The sequence below is a fragment of the Canis lupus genome, chromosome 36 (assembly GCF_003254725.2).
Source record: "Canis lupus dingo isolate Sandy chromosome 36, ASM325472v2, whole genome shotgun sequence".
Classification (NCBI taxonomy): domain Eukaryota; kingdom Metazoa; phylum Chordata; class Mammalia; order Carnivora; family Canidae; genus Canis; species Canis lupus.
In genome coordinates, this window is record NC_064278.1 from 16,746,558 (window position 1) to 16,768,695 (window position 22,138).

The following is a 22,138-nucleotide window of genomic DNA, read 5'->3' on the forward strand; positions in this document are numbered from 1 at the left end:
ATGGCTTGTGTCACCAATAGAATGGCATAGAAATGGCATTTTGAGATATCTAAGGCTGAGTCATAAGAAGCTGGGATGCCTGGGTGGCTTCATTGGTTAAGCATTAGCCTTCGGCTCTGGTTGTGATCCCAGGGTCTTGGGATGGAGGCTCATAGTGGGCTCCCTGCTCCGCGGGGATCCTGCATCTCTCTTCCTCTGCCTGCTGCTCCCCCTGCTTGTGCTCTCTTTCTCTCTCTCTGTCAGAGGAAGAGAAAGAAAGAGAGGAAGGAAGGAAGGAGGGAAGGAAGGAAGGAAGGAAGGAAGGAAGGAAGGAAGGAAGGAAGGAAGGAAGGAAGGAAGGAGCCTTGCAGCTTCCTCCTGGGTCCCTTTGAATACTCCATCTGGGATGCTCCCTCTTTGATCTCAGCACCGTGGCAGAGGTCCAAGGCACGCGGAGAGGCCACATGTTTGCACTCTGGTTGACAGCCCCAGCTGAGCTCCTCCACAGTATCTGACAGACGGAAGGACAACCTGGATCCTTGATAATGCACTAAATCAAATCCAACTCTGACTTCCAGTTACAGGAACCAATAAATCAGTTTTATTGTTTTTAGCCGGTCTGAGTATATATTTATTTATTTATTTATTTATTTATTTATTTATTTATTTATTTATGATAGTCACACACACACACAGAGAGGCAGAGACACAGGCAGAGGGAGAAGCAGGCTCCATGCACCAGGAGCCTGACGTGGGTGGGACTCGATCCCGGGTCTCCAGGATCGCACCCTGGGCCAAAGGCAGGCGCCAAACCACTGCGCCACCCAGGGATCCCCTATTTTTCTGTTTCTTACCATTCTAAATGAAACAAAGGAGTACTGGATAAGTACTAGATCCAGGGATCCCCTCTTTGCCATGGGATCCAGGGCAATGTCTCTTGATTGGCTTCCTTCTTTCTACATCTTTAAGGGATTCTGTATGTGGCTGGTCTTCATGTTGCCCTCAAGTATCTCATTTCTTTTTTTCTGGATAAAAGCATTTCTCAAAAATAAGAAAGAAAGGAAGGAAGGAAGGAAGGAAGGAAGGAAGGAAGGAAGGAAGGAAGAAAGAAAGAAAGAAAGAAAGAAAGAAAGAAAGAAAGAAAGAAAGAAAGAAAGAAAGAAAGAAAGGCATTTCTCTCCCCTGGACCTTGTTGCATGCATATTGAGAAATTTCTCTCCTTGAACTGTCAACTACTTTTTACATTTCAGAGTCCTTTCTGTTTGCTCCAGGCATTAAAGCCACCCCACCCTTATTTCACATGTAATAATTGCCATAACATCCTCAAATGTCTACCTTTTTCCAAGAATGTCATTCTCACTAAAAAACTTCTATAGAAGTGGGATGTCCTGGTTAGAACCTGCAAGTGTCGATTTATAGGAAAAGTTTTATTCAGTTTAATTCAGTAAAGTAGCTCTTAATTAAAAATCAGTGCTGACAGAGTTTGGGTAGAATGAATAGTTTCCCTGGAGCCTAATTACCTATGGTTAAACTGACTGTTGAGGTTTTGAACTTGCAGCTCTGAAACAATCTCCCAGTCTGTGAAAAACCAGCCAAGACGGTACCCAGTGAGACCTTAGCCTCATTAAAGCTAAACCTCCTTAACTTACTGGACTCCTGTCTCCAGGAATTTTGAAGGGAGTATTCAGAAATTTTGTCAATTCTCGAACATCATACATAACAAAGTTATGTGTGGATCTGGGTTTTCTGAAATGAAACAAATCTCATGTCCCAAAATGTTGGGATTACAAACCTAGAATACAGATTGTCAGGGGAGTTCTGAGAAGTTCTGCAATTGCCATCCATTTTCGTTGTACCTGGAACCCTAGAAACCTTCATTTTCTCATTCTTACTGGCATCGAGAAGGCAGGGGTGGAGGATGTCAATGCCATGGTTAGAAAGCTCTAGTTCAGAGACATAAACCTCATAAATACAGAAGCCAAGCTCAGACATTTCTGTCCATGTCCACCCCGTGGCAGTGATTCTTCTGTATTCTACGCTCATGTTAAGGGATTCAAAATTATACCTTCCTGGGCACCTGGGCGGCTCAGTTGGTTGAGCATCTGCCTTTAGCTCAGATCGTGATCCCAGGGTCCTGGGATTGACCCCTCAAAGGGTTCCCTGCTCAGCCTGTTTCTCCCTCTCCCCTCTGCCCCTCCTCTCACTTGCCCTCTCTCTCTCTCTAAAATAAATTAAAAAAAAAAGAAATCTACCTTCCTTGGTATTTGCCTCCTAGAAATACACTTCAGCCCAGCCTCAGAGCATTCTGGAACAAGATACCTGAGTTCTAGGGCTTCTTTGACTTTATTCGCCCTTTGGCTTTGGGAAAGTCACTCAAAAAGGTAGTTTTCATGCATGTAAAATAAGCACCACCTCACAGGGCTGTGGGATGAGACAAGCACAGGATGAGACAGCACGCTGAAAACTGTGGAGCACTAGGTCTGTGCATGTCAGTCTTTGTGTGTTCTCTGTATTCTTTCAAACTGAAAGGGCATTTTTGGTGAAACATTTGAAGCCGTTAGAGGGGGAGTGTCAATTAAAAAAAAGGCGGATTTGTAACTTTGCAAATAGATCCTTCTAAAGATGGTCAGCCCATCTTCTTCTACTGGCCCAAGTAAACTTGGAAAGGAAAATGGACAGAACTATTTCCTAATAGTAGCAATATATGGAGGAAGGAGAAGGAACAGAAGGAGAAGCCCCGGTAGACGCTCTGTGGCTTGTCTGCATATCATATTGGATACCCGGCGATTATTTGGTTAATTTGATGGTTGTAGACAGACATAAGATAATTACAAGGAGAAACATTAACTCTGGAACTAGATGATTTGCCCAGATTGACTGTCTAGAATGATCTAATTAACAAGCTAACCAGCAGATCTTTATTTCACTTGAGGCTATGGAGAGTTACAGCTGGTTTTATATAACTGGAAGCAATGCTTAAAAGTATATCATATATTTCTGGTTTAGCACTAAAGGAGCTTTTTTTTCTTTTTGAGTTTTTTGTTCTGTTTCGTTATTTGTTCTTTTGTTTTTAGAAAGTTTTATTTCAAAAAAAAAAAAAAAACACATCAAATTCCTAGGCCCTTCATTGTATTTCCAGTTGAGATGTATAGTTTTGATGTTGCCCAGGCATTTAGTTATGGGTTATTTAACACCACCACATATTTTAAACTCCCCTTCTCCTCCATTTCATTAGTGATGAGAAGAAGATTACAGCCTACAATCATAGTCTTTATAAAAAGGAAAAAAGGAAATTGGTTGGTTCTTCTCTATTTATTCATCTTCTCTGACTTCCTAAATTTCCCCAATTAGTTTTTGGGTTGTGTGCCTGCCAGCGTAGTTAGCATTCTCTTGATGTGGGAGTCCATTTCCTGCTCACTGGCCTTCGAGCTGGAGAGCCACATTACTTTCTTTCTTTCTTTTTTTTTTTTCATTACTTTCTTTAAATCAAACCTCTCAGTGCAGTCCAGCTAAGAGTTGGAGTAATAGTACAGGCCTGATTTACATTCAACTTAGATTCACGGCCGCTACAGGTTCTCTGATGTTAAGAAGGCGGCCTGTTATTGTAAGGGTTGCAGAAGGCCCGGTGGAGAACAGCAGCAAGTAACTCTGCAGTGTATTGTCTCAGGGCAGAAAGGCCTCAAACCTAACAGCACAACCAAACAGTGAAGAGAAAGTGCTTTTTGTCACTCTGGAGAATTCTTTGCCAAAACTCCCCTCTACTTGGAAAGGAGGAAGCGCTTTTACAAGGTCGAAAAGACCAAGGAAATATGACTCCATTCCCATGGTGGGACCTGCTATGTTTTGGTGGGTACAGAAGGGCACTTGTGCACGTTAACCCAATTATAGGAAAGAGGCATTTACTGGCAAAAGTGTGACATGCCTAGAAAAGGCATATGGCCTTCCTTTCTCCCCAGATATTAAAAAATGACGGTTTGGTGGAGGGGAATTGGTTCATTTCGACAGGACAAGGGTAGCAGCATTCTAATTTCCATTGTATTCTTACTTGCAATTACCTTCCCTTAATAATAAAAGTCTTCCCAGGACAATGAGTACTGAATAAGGTAGGCATTAGGAAGATTGTAGATATCAGATTGTGGGGGAGAAATGGGATTTATTTATTTATTTAGAAAGATTTTATTTATTTATTCATGAGAGACACAGAGAGAGAGGCAGAGACATAGGCAGAGGGAGAAGCAGGCTCCCTGCAGGGACTCAATCCCAGGACCCCGGGGTTCACGACCTGAGCTGAAGGCAGATGCTCAATCAGCCACGCAGGTGCTCTGGGATCTGGGATTTAAATTAAAATTCAGGTCATTAAAAAAGACCAATGATGTGTTTCACTTAAATCAATCAGCTTTATATTGGTTTTTTCCCCCTAACACAGTTGTTCTCAGATCTTACCTACATCACTGTCATCTGGAGGCTGAGTCCCACCCTGCACTTTCTGTTTTAATGGGGTGGGGGTGGGGGTGGAGTCCGAGCATTGCAGTCCTGACAGTGTTGCTGATGCTGCTGGTTTGGGAACCACAATACAGGTGGAGCAGGGCCAGTTGAAATGTCTAAAACCCTGCCCTGACTTTTATCACATCTAATACAAAGCAAAAGTTGAATTTTTAGCCAGCTGCTTGCTAGTTGGACTTAAACTGGTATGTGTTGCTCACGCTGATGGACTGGTTTCCAGTTGTTTAGGACGATGCCAGAGGAGTGGTTCTTTTATACACCCCAGCGAAGAGGTATGTAAGAGAAACGTATAGGGTTTTGAGGATGATAAAGGTACACACAGGCACACAAGTTCACATAGACCTTATGCAATGGAATTACTTTCCTTGCCCTAATTTTCCCTTCGTAATTCTGAATTATTTGAATCTACAAATTATTTATAAGAAGGGTTGGATTTGAGAATATTATATTCTGTGCTGCTCTGAGGATAACCTTAAATGCTTCTTCAGGAAACAGAAAACTGCTCTGTACCAGGTCTCAAGAATTTGGGGACTTTTGCTTTTGACTAACACAGGCAGGGAACATGCCAGGATCCAGCCTTACATGAATGTAAACCATAGTAATATCGTAGGATGATTGGGGCCAATCTGTTCTTTCTTTCTAAAGATTTTATTTATTTATTCACGAGAGCCAGAGAGAGAGAGGCAGAGACAAAGGCAGAGGGAGAAGCAGGCTCCATGCAGGGAGCCCAATGCGGGACTCGATCCTGGGACCCCGGGATCATGCCCTGGGCTGAAGGCAGCCGCTCAACTGCTGAGTCACCCAGGCGCCCCTGCTCCTCTTTACAGATAAGTAGAGATAAGTGTTCAAAGGAGGTGATTGGTGAGCTACGCACTCTAATGTGGCAACTGGGGATGGGCCTGGGTCAGCGGGGAGAAGTTCAGGACAAAGGGCCAATGTGTCCTGTTGTCCTGCTTGTGCCTTTGAGCCCTGGCATCTGGAGGCAGGGATTCAGGCTCTGAGAGGAGGACATCACTGGATCTGGCGGCTGAACTGTGAAACCACCATCCCTCAGACTTCTTGGGAGGCCAGCCAACTTGCTGTCTGCTGTTGAGTGTGGGCGAGGAAGTAGGAGGGGAGAACTGGGTGATGAGAGAGTAGGAGGACAGAGAGAAACTGAAGAGTGGAAAATTTGTTGAAGGGGGTGAGGAAAAAGCTGGTGAGGCACAAGAACCCCAATTTAAAACACAATTTAAGGGACACCGCCATCTCCAGCAGATCAGGGGCTTCATGTCTGTTGTCCCTTAATCCTTACAGGCTTGTGCTAGTCACAGGCCCCTTGGCCTCAGATGTAGCCCCGCTGTGAGCCACACGAGATCCAATTCGTAGGGCAGGTGTCCTGGGCTGTGTGTGGGTGGTGTGCTTGGTAGAAGGCATTGGTAGGATTGAAAGGTGAGGGAAGAAGAATCCCAGAGAATTCCCCTCCCCCACCCCCATCTCTGCCTCAGGTGGCCGTCCTGGCAGCAGCTACCAGACAAGCCCTCAGAGACCCGGCTTCCTCAGATGACCCTGGACTTCCAGCACTTCATCTCCTCTCTTGTCTTCCACCCCAGGGTAGGTAATGGTTTCCTCTCTCAGCTCTGCCTTCATCTGTAGAAAGGATTCCTCGAATGACACCCTATTGTAAATACTTAAAAGTAGTTCATTTCATTGGTTAGATCCTGACTGATACAGGTTAGAATTCTTATTCCTAGTGAGCAGAGGAGTCAACCCAAGCCTGTGTAGGTTAACTTGTTCAAGGTCATCACAACTAGAGAAGGATGATATTGACATTCAGAACACAAGACAGCAGAGCGCTCACACTGTTAACACAATACTGTGTGGCCTCTCAGAGTTTGGATGAATTCAGGAAAAAGAAGAAAAGAAATATTTTCATGTATGAAACAGTGGTAATGGTGTGAAAATGTTGCTTTGACCTCAAGCAATTAGGTGATCTCTACGGTAGAGTAGGCGTGTGTGCCCTGCGTCCTAAATCTTGGTGAATTAATTCAACTCAGGCACTGATGCTAGTCTTTTATTACAATTCCTCGTTTTTTTGATCACAAGGGGTTACTTATTTCCACTCATCTAGCTGTAGTTTGTGAAAATGTGGCCTGAGCCTTGCTTTGGAACTCAGGTTGCTATAGAAACCTTTGACTGGAGGTGGACGGATCACGGAGGTTTATTAATGAGAATTTCCCCGTTCTACCTCTGGGCTTAGTCTGTGTGAAAATCTAAGAAAGGCTCATTAGTTTTTATATTAGTCAGGGTTCTCCAGAGAATCCAAACCAATAGGATGTACATAGGTAAAGAGATTTATCTTAAGGAATTAGCTCATGTGACTATGACAAGCTAAAGACCCAGGAGAGCGGTGGTGTGTTTCCAGTTTGAATGCCAACAGGCTTGAGATCAGAAAGTGGATGTTTTAGTCTGAGTACAAAGGCAGGAAAAAATCATGTCCCATCTTAAGGTAGTTGGGCCACAGTTCCTCCTGACTTGGGGGAGGGTCAGCCTTTTGGTTTTATTCAGGTCCTCAACAGATTTCATGAGGCCCACCTGTATTAGGAAGGCCAACCTGCTTTAATAGTCCACTGATTCAAATGTTAATCTCATCCAGAAGTACCCTCCCAGACACACCCAGCATAATGCATGACCAAAATGTCTGGGCATCCTGTGGCTTAGTCAAGTTGACAAGTAAAATTAACAATTGCAGTTTTCATTATCGAAGGCTAACATTTCAGCCTAATTGTTTGGTGATCAAAGCTGATGATTCTGTCTCCAATCAGCCCTACAGAATGCTGATCTTCCCACATCAGAGGTGAGTGTATCCTTGAGTTGATTGCTGTCTGGCTCATTCCACAGAAATTTGTCTTGAATTGAATGTTACTAGGGTGCCAACTAATATTTGATAAAGGGCAGTGGTCCTCAAAGAGTGGCCTCGGAGCACCAGCATCAGTATCACTTAGGAAATTGTTAGAAATGTAAACTCTTGGGCCCCACCTCAGACATACTGAATTGGAAGCTGAAGGTAGGACCCAAAAATCGGTGTTTAATGAGCCCTCCCAGGTGATTCCAGCGCATAGTCTAGTGGTCTATCCTACAGAAGTGTTTCTTAAACTGAGAGCCATGGGTCTGCAAACGTGTGCTCGGGGACATGAGATCTTTCTAAAAGAATGAGAAATGAAATGTTTCATTTTGACAAAAATCCAGAAAAGCTAATATAAATATATTCTAAGTATCCTAAATAATCAGTTTGAAAACAAATACTGCCATACTATTTCTTTGTCTGTAATTTGTGTTTGTGTTAGTTTTTGTGTCGGCATAGAGTAGAATTCCTTTGCTACAGGGTCATGAGATGCATTTGTGCCGAGTGAAGACTGGGTAAATTGGTAAATTGTTGTGGGAGTTTGAATCTAGAAGGGTGATGGGGAATTGAGGTGTCACAGTATGACACTATATGCACGTCAGACATGTGGGACCTCAGTGGTCACTGTGATTCAGTTTTAGCAAACAGCATCACCTTCCACATTGATTTCATGTTGGTAACTTGAATTTCATTGGTTTTGTAGGTTTGTGTTAACTTATAAGCTTGTTTTGGCTTTATAGTTGTTTGTATATATAAACCTAAGAACCTTAAGCTGAAATTTATATTTGCATATATCTAAGTGACATAATAATGAAAATAATTTATATTAACTTTGGACCTATTCCAACTTCCTCCTTTTAAAAGGAATTTGTGTTTTTGTATCAGTAAGGATAGGTAAACTTATACAACAATATTAAAAAAAAAAAAACCTCGGTTACAGAACTCAAAAGAAGTTGAGGGGTTTTGCTAATTTGAGGTCATTCAGGGAACCAGGCTAGCTGAGGCTTCATTTTGACCTTAGCAGGCTTAAAAATTTTTAAATTAAGATATACCATCACATTTTGCCATTTAAAAGGGTACAATTTGGTGATTTTTTAAAGTATATTCATATAGTTGTGTAATACTTATTACCTAATTTATCATCACTACCTAATTCTAGAATATTTTCAGCACCCTAAAAAGAAATCCTGTACCTACCGGCAGTCACTTCCCATCTTCCCCACATACCAGTCCTGGCAAACACTAATCTACTGTCTCTTCTCTATGGATTGCCCTTGTTTGGACATTCCACATAAATAGAATCACAAAATATGTAGCCTTATGTGTCTGGCTTCTTTCATTCAGTATGATATTTTCAAGGCTCATTCATGTTGTAGCATGTACCAAAACCCCATTCCTTTTTATGGCTGAATAATATTCCATAGTATAGATATATTACATTTTGTTTATCCATTCACCAATTTTTAAAAAGGTTTTATTTATTTATTCATGAGAGACACAGAGAGAGAGGTAGAGACACAGGCAGAGGGAGAAGCAGGCTCCCCGTAGGGAGACCAGTGTGGAATGCGATCCCAGGACCCTGGGATCAAGACCTGAGCCAAAGGCAGAAGCTCAACCACTGAGCCACCCAGGTGCCCTCCATTCATCAATTGATGGACATTTGGGTTGTCTTTAACTTTGGGCTATTGTGAATAATGTTGCTATGAACAATCATGTGTAAGTTTTGTGTAAATATAGATTTTTAATTCTCTTGCCTGTATATCTAGGTGTGAAATTGCTGAGTTGTAACTCTATGTTTGTGTTTTATTTTTTTAGAAATTTTATTTATTTATTCATGAGAGACACACACACACACACACACAGAGGCAGAGACACAGGCAGAGGGAGAAGCAGGCTCCATGCAGGGAGCCTGACGTGGAACTCAATCCCAGGTCCCCAGGATCACACCCTGGGCTGAAGGTGGTGCTAAACCGCTGGGCCACTGGGTCTGCCCGTAACTCTATGTTTAACTTTTTGAGGAGCCGCCAGACTGTTTGCCACAGTGGCTGCACCATTTTACATTCCTATCAGCAGTGTACAAAGGTTCCAATTTCTGTACAACCTCTTCAAATGTTATTGTCTTTCTTTTTGATGTAGGAAGCAGCTTTTTAAAAAAGATTTTATTTATTTATTTGAGAGAGAGAGAGAGAGAGAGAGAATGAGAGACAGCACAAGCAGGAGGGGCAGGGGAGACAAAGAGGAAGAATCTCAAGCAGACTCCATGCTGTGAGTGGAGCCCTACACGGAGCTCCATCCCAGGCCCCTAAGATCATGACCTGAGCTGAAACCAAGAGTCAGATGTTTGACCAACTGCGCCACCCAGGCGCCCCTGTAGGAAGCAGTTTTGATTTGTGATGACTAATGATGTTGAGCATCTTTTCATGTGCTTCTTGGCTATCCCTATTTCTCCTTTGGAGAAATGTCTATTTTTTAACTAGGTTGTCTTTTTAATGTTCAGCTATAACAGTTCTTTATATATTCTGGACATTAGGTCCTTATCAGATATGTGATTGAACATTTCCTCCCATTCTGTGGGTTGTCTTACCACTTTCTGGGTAGTGTTCTTTGATGCACAAAAGTTTTTAATTTTATGAAGTCTAATTTATCTATTTTTTCTTTGATTGCTTGTGCTTTAGGCGTCACATCTAAGAATCTGTTGTTGATCACCTTTAATGACCACAGCAGGATGATACTGTGGCAAAATGTGCCATGGTATTTGAAGCATCTACCTGAAACTTCTTACTGAAGTTCACATTTCATAGGTTACAGAATATCAGATGGTTTTACCTAATCTTAGGAGACAGAGAAGTGCAAACTTACAGTAAGTTTGAAAAGTGGGGAAAATAAGAAATAGTTGTTAAACAGCACTACTGACCACCGTGATTGAACTCATACTTGAGAAACACCGAACTTGGGATCACCAAAAACAACATATATGGTGTATTTTAGAACCAAAAGACCCATCTTTACTGAAATACAACCGTATCTTATGTCCTTGCCTTTTCACTTGAAAAATTTTACATCTTCAACAAGTTTATGCCAAAGTATATTGTTCGTTATGTTAGATGGTGGCTTTTACGTAAGGAAATGCATGGTAATTCTTAGGATTTAGTAACAGGAAGACATTATTTATAGATGAACTGCTCCCTTTTATTTTGAATGGGAATATTTTTACTTTTGTTGCTAGGAAGCTCAGAGCTGAAATTAACGACTGCCTTATATCCTCTTAGTGTAGCTAGTATTCCCTTGTTTCAAATATTAAGATTTTTTTCCTCTAAGTATTTATTTTACCTGTCTTGTGCCATTTGTGTGTGTGTGTGTGTATTTATGTATGTATGTGAATGACCTAATTTTTTAATTCTTTGCCATACAGTTAGGAGATAAATTACAAATAAATTACAGGTATTATTATATTTTTCAATACAGTTCTTGATAATACAGTTCTTAATGTACAGTTCAATACATTATAGGGGAATGTTATGCTTAATTTTCAAGTTTTCCAGAACATTCTGCTATGTTCGTGCATAAAAAATAAAATGCATTAAAAGTATAGCGAATTAAGACATGGAATTGGTGCAACATGAGTAAGGGGTTGAAAAAATGGGTAAAGTCACCTTTTACTCTTAGCATTGATGCTGGTAATTACATGATACTCTCAATTTAAACTTTTGTGGGAGGGTGCTTAGGTAATTATATCACAAGCCTCAAAAATGTGCATACCGTTTGACTAAAAATTGAACTTCTGGGTATTTATCCTAAGCAAATAATTTGGGAAGTGGGCAAAGATTAATAGTCGCACAATCACAATTTTTTTTTTTTTAACTTGAGAGAGAGAGAGAGAGTGTGAACGAGTTCAAGCAGGGGGAGGGGTAGAGGGAGAGAGAATCTGAAGCAGACTCCACACTGAGCTTGGAGCCCAATGTGGGGCTTGATCTCACAACCCTGAGATCATGATCTGAGCTTAAACCAAGAGTCAGATGCTTAGCCGACTGATCCACCCAGGAGATCCACAATTGCTAATGCTTTTAATGCTCATGGTTAGTTCTTTATATATGTTTTCTCATTTAAAAAGTAGGCACCACTGGGACACGTGGGTGGGTCGGTGGTTGAATGTCTGCCTTTGGCTCAGGACGTGATCCTTGAATCCTGCGTTGGGCTCCTTGCATGGAGCCTGCTTCTCCCTCTGCCTGTGTCTCTGCCTCTCTCTCTCTCTCTGTGTCTCTCATGAATAAATCAATAAAATCTTAAAAAAAAAAAAAAGAGGTAGGTCCCACTATAAGCTCATTCAACAGAGGAGGAACCTGAGGCTCAGAGGGATTAAATGATTTGTTTGAGGCCACTTGTGGCTAAGAGGGCAGCACCTGGGACATAGACCAGAGCCATTTGATTTAGAGTTCAGAATTTTAATTATTATTCCCAGTGCAGATGTGAGAGCAAAATTTGGAGACAGGAAAAATGTTCAACAATAGGAATTTGTTAAATAAATCAAGTCATACATCGGAATACTGTGCTACCACCTATGGAGTTGCAAAATTGATTTATTGATGTGGGAAGCCATTCACTATATATTGTTGAGTGGACAAAGCAGAAAAGAAAATAGCATGCCGGGTAGGATACAAACGTGTGTGTGTGTGTGTGTGTGTGTGTGTGTGTGTGTATGTGTCTATGTCTACGTAGGTGGGGAGGACTGACACATTGAAAAGGGATTAGAGTAGGGTTCCCAACTTTCTCAGAGTCTTAGAAACCTTGAGGAAACCTTTAAAAAATACTGATGCCAGATCAATGAAATCAGATCAGACCAACAAAATTTGACCTCTCCAGACCACTGAAATCAGTCTCTGGAGGTTTGCCCTGGGCTTTACTATTTTCGAGATACTTCCCAGGTTATTCTAATATGTTATCAAGGTTAAGGACTATGGGTAAAGCAGAAAGTTCACCTAGGAATTAAAAGTGGTTGTCTCTGAGTAGAATGGGAGAATTCCCCTTACCTGTATGAATCCTATAACTTACTTGTATGTGTTCTAGAATGTAAATATACTTATAGAGAAGATACACAATATATGTGTGTCCATGTCTGTGTGTTTGTGTGACTTGTGTTCCTCCATGGTATGTGGGAGCCAAACTACCATCTGGTTAGATGTCTGTGAGACCATGGCAGGCACAACAGTCTTGCTTCTCCTGACAGCCTGGGGTGGTAAAGCCTTGGCCTGCTCGGTTACCCCCAAATGCCATTCCTGCAGTTTCCTCCATGCCTGCTAGGGTGACCAGTCATCTCAGTTGGCCTGGGATTCTCATAGTTTTAGCACTGAAAGTCTTGAGTCCCAAGAAACCTCCCAGTCTTGGCCAAACAGGATGGTTGGTTCCCCTGTTTCAGCTCTGCTAGACACTGTCATCCTTTGTGCTCCCCCCCCCCCCCAACCAATCTCTCAGCTATGACACTGCCACTCCTCCCCTCTTCATAACCATCCAACATAACATGTGAAGGCGGGGATAAAGCAAATCACATCAGAGTTTGCTCCAGGGCCAACATACAAATGAAAAATGTGTTTTTTTCCCTCATATGCCTTTATTTGGAAGGAGAAGGATATCTATAAACCCAACAGTACCAGGATTTACTCTCTTTTATTTTGCTCTAGGCTTTCCTTAATAGCCTTGAACATGCTGAGTTTTCTAATCTATGGGAGAGCTATGGCATTCTTGCTGAGTAGTCCATTTCTTTTCTTTTCTTTTCTTTCTTTTTTTTTTTTTTTGAGTAGTCCATTTCTTTAATATTCCTGAATCATAATACATTTCTCTAGGCTATGTTAGAGGCCTGCCAACCAGTCCTTCATCATGACTCAAACTTTCATAGGATTTTGCAAAAAGCTGGCCTGGACTCTGCTTCGATAACTCTAGAAATGGATTCCAAACAATCTGTTTCTCCTAGTCCTCCTTTTCTAAATTGCTATTTGATCTTGTCATACTCTGCTAAGCCTTGGGTCCTGTTTCAAGTTGCATATCACTCTTTATATGGTTTGACTGATATAAAAACCTTATTGCAAATGCATACTGTACATCAAACTCTGTTGGTTACTCATAATATTAGAAGGGTAACACCATTGCACATTCATTACTTTTTTTCTTAAACTTGGCACATCAAAAATTTTCCCATTCATTTGCATGAGTGGCATCTTTACTCAATTCCCCTTGAAGATGGCACGTGTCTGACCCAAATCAGTGACGCCAAAGTGTCTTTAATGTATTAAAAATAAGTAAGAACCAAAGTTCTATTCCCAAGCTGCAATAAAATCTAGTTTGTCAGTTGGAATGGAAGGTTCGAGGCCAAGGTTGTGTGAGGGATGGTAGCAGTGCGTGTTCTCATTGTGAAAATGGATGCTGATTGTCATAATGGACTGGACATGGGTAAAGCGTTTAATTTACCCTCCTTCTGCTATAGTTGCTCACTTAGGAAAAACTGATTTATTATGTGAAATTTCCTCCAGTCCCCTTATCCAGTTCAGATAGTTTCGGGACATTACAAAATTGTTCCTTTTACAAAAGACTAAATAGCTAATAGCTAATTTTTCTCTAAATTGTAACATTTCCTTCAAAATGTGAATGGAAGATAACCACCCACCCCCTCCTTTTATAAGCTAGCATTTTATAAGCTAGCATATTGGTGAGTGTGGGGCCCATGGCTTCTCTCTCTTTCTATGAACTCCTGGTTATAGGCAAATTGATAAAAAAATTGGGTAAACAGAACTTGCTTTCCACCCATCCGGTCACAATAGCAACTGCTCCCACCTCTTCAATTGTGAAGACACATTTTGCTCCGGGAAGGGTTTGGAGGGTAGAGGAGCCAGTATCTGGGGCCTCTCTTTCAGGAACCTTTGGACCATTGGCTACCTTGGGGTTCTCTCTCTCCTGCTCTTAAGAAACACTTCTATTCCGTGTGCATTTCTTTTTGGTGAAATGCCATGGTTTGAATACTAATAACTCAGCAAAAGTTAATTCCCTCCCTTAGTTATTGATGCTTTTTCTCCTTTTAATTTTAATATTATTTCCCAACTCCCCCACCCACCCAAAGCACAGCAGGGATAGCTATGTGTAGAAGAAATATTGGCCCCTTTTAAATGTGTAAGATATAATTCACTTTTTAATCCTCACTGGCAAAGGACTGAGGCCACCCGACCTAGCTCCCCTCTTCCTACCCAAATCAAAATCTCTGCGCTTTTACCCATTCTCTCTTCCCTCTGCCTGTTGCAGAAGCAGGGGGTCTATAGGTCACTCTTTCCGCTGCACCTTCCATCCTATCCCGTCCTGTCTTTCCTAGGATCTTGCATGGTCCCCTTAATCTTGTACCTTTAGTCTGCATTTTCTTTCTTTTCTCTTCCATGGACTCATTCTTGGCCTACAAACATCCTCCAGCATCTTCCTCTTAAAGCAGTAACCTGCTCTAGTTTCACTGCCTTTTAAGCTGCTCTCCTCTTCATTGCTGAACTTTTCCCTGCCATATCTCAAAAATTGAAACCTTCCCATCCTTCGAGACCCTGCTCAAATGCTTGATAACCTCTAGGTAGGAAGGACCTTGCTCCCTTGCTTCCTGTTCCTCAAATCCCTTTCCTTCCACAGGACAGACCCTCGTTTTCAGGATAACCCCATTTTCAGGATACCCCCCTGCCCCCAGCCCTCACAGCAGTGTGCTAAATCCGAGAGATGAAACTCCAGATCAAGTTTTCCTTTAGTATAGCTGCCATTGAGAAGAGTAGTTAGCCTGGTCCCTGCATTGGTTGACCTCTTACATTTAAGCATCTTCCAACTACAGACATTAATTGAGGATGAAGGTGGTGAAAAATTAAATCTGAAATCACATTAAGAAAAATAAACATTTCCTTCCTTAGTCCTGTTGTGTGGAATAACTAGGCTTCCATTATTATGTGGCTATTTAGCTTCCTTCCACTTGTTTTCTCTTTGGCCTGGTTCAGAGGAATCCACCGGTATGAAAGGGAAGTTACTGTCTTTAATGGACCGTTTTTTACTCAAAGAAGGGCTGTGGCATTCCATCAAATTTTAAGATTCTTTCTGTTTCAGTTAGTTTACTGTTTCTCAGTGAGGGTCCTATGGGTCATTTGTCCAGGGCAGTTCTATTTTGACTACTATAGGGTGTTAATTATCCTTGCTTCCCATCATATCCCAATGACCCCAGGGAAGACCACTGTCAAAGTGGTTGAGAAAACACTATTTTTACATAAATGCACACTTACAATAGCTGGTAGAGTCCTAAGAAGATCCCCAATGATCCACAAGCTTGTCCAGTCTCCTTGAACATGGGGAAACTATGAGCATAGAAACTATGCATACAATGAGATACATGATCATGTTATGTGACATGAGAACAGGTAGATTATCCTAGTGGACTTGGCCTAATCAGGCAGGCCTTTTAAAAGCAGAGGACAAAGTCTGACATCTGAAGCAAAAGGATTGTACATGCCCTTGATGGCTTGAAGTGGGAGTCATATGACAAGGAATGCAAGGAATGGAGGAAGCCTTTTAGGGGCTGAGAGAAGCCTGGCTGACAATCACAGAGGAAATGGGGGATCTCAGTCTTACACCTGCAAGGAAACAGATCCTGCCAAAAATGTGGATAAACTTGGAAGGACCCTGGGCCTCAGATGACCCACAGCTGGACCCCAGCCCAGACTGACACCTTGACACATACCCTCTGTGCCCAGACTTCTAACCTACATGACTGTGAGAAAGTCAGCTGTGGTGATTTATTAACACATCACAGAAAGCTAAAACCCGTGCATTTGTCTTTAAAAAGTATATAGATTTTTTCCAATAAAATATAATATTCTCAATTACATGGACAGGCCAGCTTCATCTGGGGTCTATCCAGATGGTCCAGGATGACACCTTGTCATGATAGAACTCTATTAATGCCAGGCTAGTGGATGAATGACATCGTTAGGTTCACCTTAAAGGTTGAGGGTAGGGACAAAGAAATAAATGTCCTTCACAAAGCTCTCCCAATCCAGCAGAACAACATGGGTCAGCACCTACTTCTTTCAAGGCGTACATATAATGCTGTCCCCTACTGATTTCTTTTAGTAACTGAAGATTTTCAATCGAACTTGATTTTTCCTGGACTTCCCTGCAAGGTTTCCTTCCTTGGCAAGGATGTCATAGGAAAGAGCCACATCAGCATATAGTTTTATTAGTGTTATTCTACTGATACCCTGCAGCATGTGTACAGTCTACCAGACTGTTGGAAATGTCAGGGTCATAATTTTGGTTTTATAGTTGTTTTCCCTAATTCCCAGTGGAGTCTCAATTCCCTGTGTCAGGACAGGAAGCCAGTGGTGGCTGAGGCCATGGTTAAACCCAAGCTTGGCTCCCTGTGCTTCCTGTCCTGGGACATGGTGTGGAGTGGTGGGGAAGGGTTTGACTCTGGTCAGAACACACCTGCATTGAAGTCGCAGTCCTATCCCAGGGATGTGCCTCTGTCTCCCCACTTGGCCAAAGGTGTGATAATAGCACCATTTCATGGGATAGCTGAGGAGTAAACAAGATAATGTATATAAAGTACTTAGCATAACGTCTGTGGTTAGGTGGCTCTCAAATATTAGCTTTTATAGTTCCTGCCAAATGTGAAAGATTGGTTTCTATAAGGACGCCTGGGTGGCTCAATGGTTGAGCATCTGCCTTTGGCTCAGGGCATGATCCCGGGGGCCTGGGATCCAGTCCCACTTCGGGGAGCCTGCTTTTCCCTCTGCCTATGTCTCTGCCTCTCTCTGTGTGTCTCTCATGAATGAATAAATAAAATCTTAAAAAAAAAAAAAGATTGGTTTCTGTAAATTTAAGAAATGTCTGCACTTTCCTTTCCGTCGTTTATATTGCAAAAACAATAGTTTTCAAATATAAAATGACTTATTATTAATATATATTTTAAAAATGAAACATCCTCATGTGTGTTCTCCTTGTGCTCCTCTTACGGGGCAGGTCCCTGCTCTGAGAATCCCTTTTACAGGTGTGGGTAGTCTGGGGAGGGGGCGATCGGCTTGTCCAAAGGAAGCCAGGTTCAGGCTGTTGGTTCTAAGTTCTTGCAAAACCAGGTATCGCCTTTTGTGGGGGTGTGGTGCACATGATTTAGAGATAGAAGCCAGGTAGGCGAGGCCATCCAGAATTTTGGTTTCAGGAATTTGGGGGAGGCTGCGCTGCTGGTAGGTTGGGCTCTAGACTTCTCAGGGAGAATGCAAAAGTCTTTCCATAGAAAGCGATATGGTAACCTTGAGCTATTTCTCTGTAGAGCAAAGCAAAAGGGCAAAAAAATCCCAATGAAGAAGTGCCAGTGAAACCTACTTGTTGGGCTTTCAGAATCTTGTTCTGAGATGGCATGTAGATGTCAGCAACATGCTTGCACTTGAAAAACGCAAACTCTGGCCGGAGCTGGTGTTTACGAGTGTGAACTTGCTCTGGCATCCAGTGTAATTTTTGCTGGCTCCGAAACTGCCATTCTTCCCATCTGCTCCCTCAAGCAAATCTTTGTGAAAGAGGACTTCCAGCTGGGGAGAGCTGGGTTGCCGTGTTAAGAATGTGCTGTGGGTGGGCAAGGAAAGGGGCTTCCCTGTCTTCTGTAGAGGAAGCACTTCCTCATGAGCAGGAGGTGAAGACAGGGGAGCTGGGTATTTACAGCCAGAGAGATGTGGCATTGACTCGTTTACCTTCTTGAGGGTATTTAGAGATCAGAACTGCTCAGCTCCAGCCCCTCCTGGAGGGAAGATACTCTTACCAAGCCCCAAGGAGGGGCTCCCCGAGTAGGGGCAGTAAGGACTCTCTGGACCTTAATGGCTTGGTCACCTTCCAATGGCCATCTGTGTGATCATTTCCGACCTTTATTAGCACGCTTATTTTTGCAAAGACTTGTTGCTATATTGGGAGCCTGTGTAGGGTTGCCAGGTAAAATACAGGACCTGGTTAAATTTGAATTCCAGATAAACAAAGGAATGATTTTTTTTTAGAGTAAGTATTCACAAATATTGCATGGGATGTGTATGAAAAAAAATTGTTTATCTGAAATTCAAATTTAACTTTTTTTTTTTTCTTTTGACTGAATCTGGCAACCCTACCTCCATAAGGCCTGGTGACCTGAGATGGAATGAGGTAGCATGTGCCAGGAAGATAGTAGGGTTCATTTCCTGGTGGGTTTTTTTGTGGTGGCTTGTGATGACAAAGTGACACCAAGCAGTTCTCTCCCCAAGAAGTCTGCTAAGTGGCAGAAAGCTGTTTGGAAGCAGAAAGGAGCCTGATTAAGGTACCCTGCATTCCATCCTAATCAGACTAAGAAAATATCCCCTTCTCAAACCAGCCTTTCCTTCCAGAAGACCAACCCCACTGGCTCTGACCAGTTGTCAGCATGTCAGGCCTGGCATAATGTCATTGGTTGGTGAGCTGTTTATCCTACATTCCTAACCCGGGAAACGACTCTCATACTTCCTGCCAAGGGGTGGTACTGAAATGTCTTGTTTTGAGGGCTGATAACAAAGAGCACAATCAGAAATCCAGTGTGAAGATAATGTAACTGGGGGCTATGGCAGGCTGTTGCAACAAGGGAAACTTTGCAGTTAGACAGACCTGGGTTCAAAGCCTGCTACTCTGGCTTGCTTGCTGTTGGATCTGAGGACTTGGGCTCAGTCACCTCATCTCTAAAATGGGATTGATTGTGCTATTTTTACCTCACAAAGTTGTGCGGAGGGTTACATGAGACAGTATAGCCAGGGCTCTCAGGTAGTCTGTTATTTGGCAAGTGCTAACTTAATGACAGTGCTTATGGCCACATCCACACAGTAGTTCAATCCCCACCCCATGCTGCTCATGATGATCAGAATGATCTTCTCACAGAAATCTTGCCTTGTGCCAACGGAAAGGGGATGTGTTGGCTTGAGCTTAGCCAAAAGGCTGAGAAGCAATGGAAAGGGGATGTGTTAGCGTTGCCTCCTTTTTGACAGCAGAAAGCAGCTGGCTGGCCTCTGAGGGTCTTTCCAGAAGGACTCTGGGGTTTCTTGGCACCATAATCAATGGCTATACTTGGGTGGATCAGCTCCAGCTCTGAGGTTGGGGTGGGAGTGGGGGTTCCCCAGGATTTCATGAGTTCCCACTCTGAACTTCTGCATATCAACATTAAATCTATGTAAACACAGGGTGCCAGCTCTGCAGAGCCAGCTTCTGACGAGTCTCTGTCCCCACACTTCCCCACCAGTCAGACCGTAGCCCAGGCCCCTGTGTAAAGACCTTGGGGGTCATTGCTGGGTCAGACGAGAAGGGCCTGAGACACCAGGCGTGAGCAGCCTCTCCCTGCAGAGAGAACCAAGGTTCTAAGAGCACTGGCTTTGTAAGAACACAAATAAATTGGATAGAAGACATTTGAAAGTTTCAGCATTTGGTAGAAAGTCTTTATTAAGATTATGTAGCTAATTAGGCGCCTATCAGAATGCGCTGACGCATGTATTGCAACAGAGGATACGTGGGTAAAGGGCACAGGCTTAATGGCACCGATAGGCTTTTAGAAAGGGCATTTAGAGAAAGTTCTAGTGACATTTCAATGCAGCTGATTACACATAAGGATGGGGGAGGCTTGTTTTGGGGACTGGACCACAGAGCCTGGGCCGACGGGGTTGGGGCTGCCAGGGGGTTTGGGTAGGAGGGGACAGAGCCAGCACAGCGGCCCCCTGTCCGTCTCACTGGGCCGGCTGTCCGGGCCCTGGCAGCTGGGCCCAGCCCTGCCCCTCGCCCACCACTGCCCCGGACAGTCGGGCAGGCTGGCTGACGGGGCTGAGGGGGGGTTAGGGGGGTGCACTGAGTTCTCTTCCCAGGATGGGGAGGAGATGCAGGCTATTCCGCGTATCACCCTCTCCACCTGCCAAGGAGGCAAGACAGTGCTGGGGAGGAAAGAGCTTTTACTCATTCCTTTGTATTTGGGCCGGACTAGGAGCAGCAGGGACCTGGTTAATAGGTCTGCTGCGCATCACGCTGATGGAGGTGCTAGGGTCTGGGACTCCAGGCCTGGGGAGAGCGTGCTGAGAAGCTTAGGGTGTTATCCCCCTAGCGGTCCCCTCTTGGAGCCGTCTTCTGGAGCAGTCGCGTCGCGTCAGGGCTGGTGTGAGCAGCCAGCTGCGACAGGGAGGGACAGGCCAGGGTCAGGGGGAAAGGCCTGGAGGCCTTTCTATGAAGTGATCATCACGGGGTTAGCCTGGAACATGTTGCCTGCTGTCCGAGCTCTTCACTCTTCGGAGGCAGAGGTACGTTGCCTGGTGCGCAAGGACGAGGAAGGGCAGGCCGCTGCCGGGGCGCCACCAAACCGTCGGATGCTGCTAGGTTGGGTCTCCTCCAGGCCTCTGTTCTCTCTCAGGATGGCCAGATTAGGTGTCCTACTCAGAGAAGGGACCTGTCATATTCGGGGGGATTTCTTTTAGTCTTGGGGATGCTTAGCATGGTTTTTCTTCCATCAGACCTTAGCACTTCCTGGTACTCAGCTGTCACTGTTGGCTCAGGTCTGAGTTCCATGCTATTGTTCCCAACTGTCCCTTCCTCCTAGAGTCCCTGTTACACTGCACGGACCAGATGACTAGAGGCTGCTGGCATCTTCCTCTGGTAGGTGACCTGCGTGCTAATGAGACCCGGCTTCCTCAGGGCTGAGCTCTGCTGGGCGCAGAAGGGCTCAGGGAGCAGCAGGCAGAGGCTGCCAGGACCTACAGCCTGGCTTACACAGGCCACCTTTGTGAAAATAGGGGCTGTTGCTTTTCCATTACCTATGGTCCAAATGCTCCATGTCTCCCACCTGGCCCCAAACACATACCTGCATCCCGCTTCGGCCCCCCTCTTTGCTCACCAGATGGCTAGCTTAGGAGTTAATTGTACTCAAAAGGGCCTCAGTGGTTTTTTTAAGCCATAGCGGTGAGCTAGCTTCAGCCCCTGCTGCCTTCCTGAGTCACTGCCTGGCCCCGTTGCCAGCAAGAGAGGAAGAGTTGGGTGGAGGCGGGAAGAGTGACTAATGACCTGGGAAAATCTTCAGCCTGGAGAGTGATCTCCCTGCTTCCCCTACATGAAGTTATTGCGTGGAACGAGTGTGTCTGTGTGTGCGTGCATGTGCATGCATGCGTGCATGTGCACGTATGTGCTGGAGCCTCGTCCAAAAGCCAGTGCTTTCTCAGCATCCCCTGAGGCCCTTGCTGTGGGCGCGTGCTCTGAGGTCACGCTCTTCTCCTTGTGGTCAAACTCAAGTGCAGTATGAGCCTTGTTGTTCCACTCAGACGAGGACACAGACCCTTGGAAATTCATTTTTTAAATCATGTTCAACAAATGTTCTTGGATTCGCTAATCCTAGCGCCTTCCTTGGGTAGGCCAAGGGTGGGTATACCAAATCTTTCACCAAGATCTTCTTCCTTTCTTTCAAATTTCGGGTTTTCTCCCAAAGTGTAAAAAATAGCATATATGCCTTCAAAATGGAAGTCCCTCCACCAATGACTCTATTGACCGAGAAAATAAAATCCTCAGCCAACTCCTTGCTTCCTGGGCCCTCCGAGGAGGGATCTGTGTGGGAGATGGTCAGCCACTCACAAACATTAACACCTCCATCCACCCTGGAAAGAGGATCTGTGCTCTTATTTATAATGTATATTTTAAAAATGATTTTATTTATTTATTCATGAGAGACAGAGAGAGGGAGAGGCAGAAACATAAGCAAAGGGAGAAGCA

At 43.8% G+C, this 22,138-nt stretch overlaps 1 long non-coding RNA gene across 2 annotated transcripts in view; it reads left to right on the forward strand.

Moving 5' to 3' along the window:
* Window positions 1-22,138, forward strand: part of LOC118350466 (uncharacterized) — a 145,649-nt gene that overhangs the window by 59,968 nt on the left and 63,543 nt on the right. The window contains exons 7-8 of one of the 2 annotated variants that reach the window (XR_007408524.1): window positions 5,970-6,075; window positions 7,214-7,318. This is a non-coding gene — a long non-coding RNA (uncharacterized LOC118350466). The remainder of the gene's footprint in view (window positions 1-5,969; window positions 6,076-7,213; window positions 7,319-22,138) is intronic. The other variant, XR_004804320.2, reaches the window with a different exon arrangement.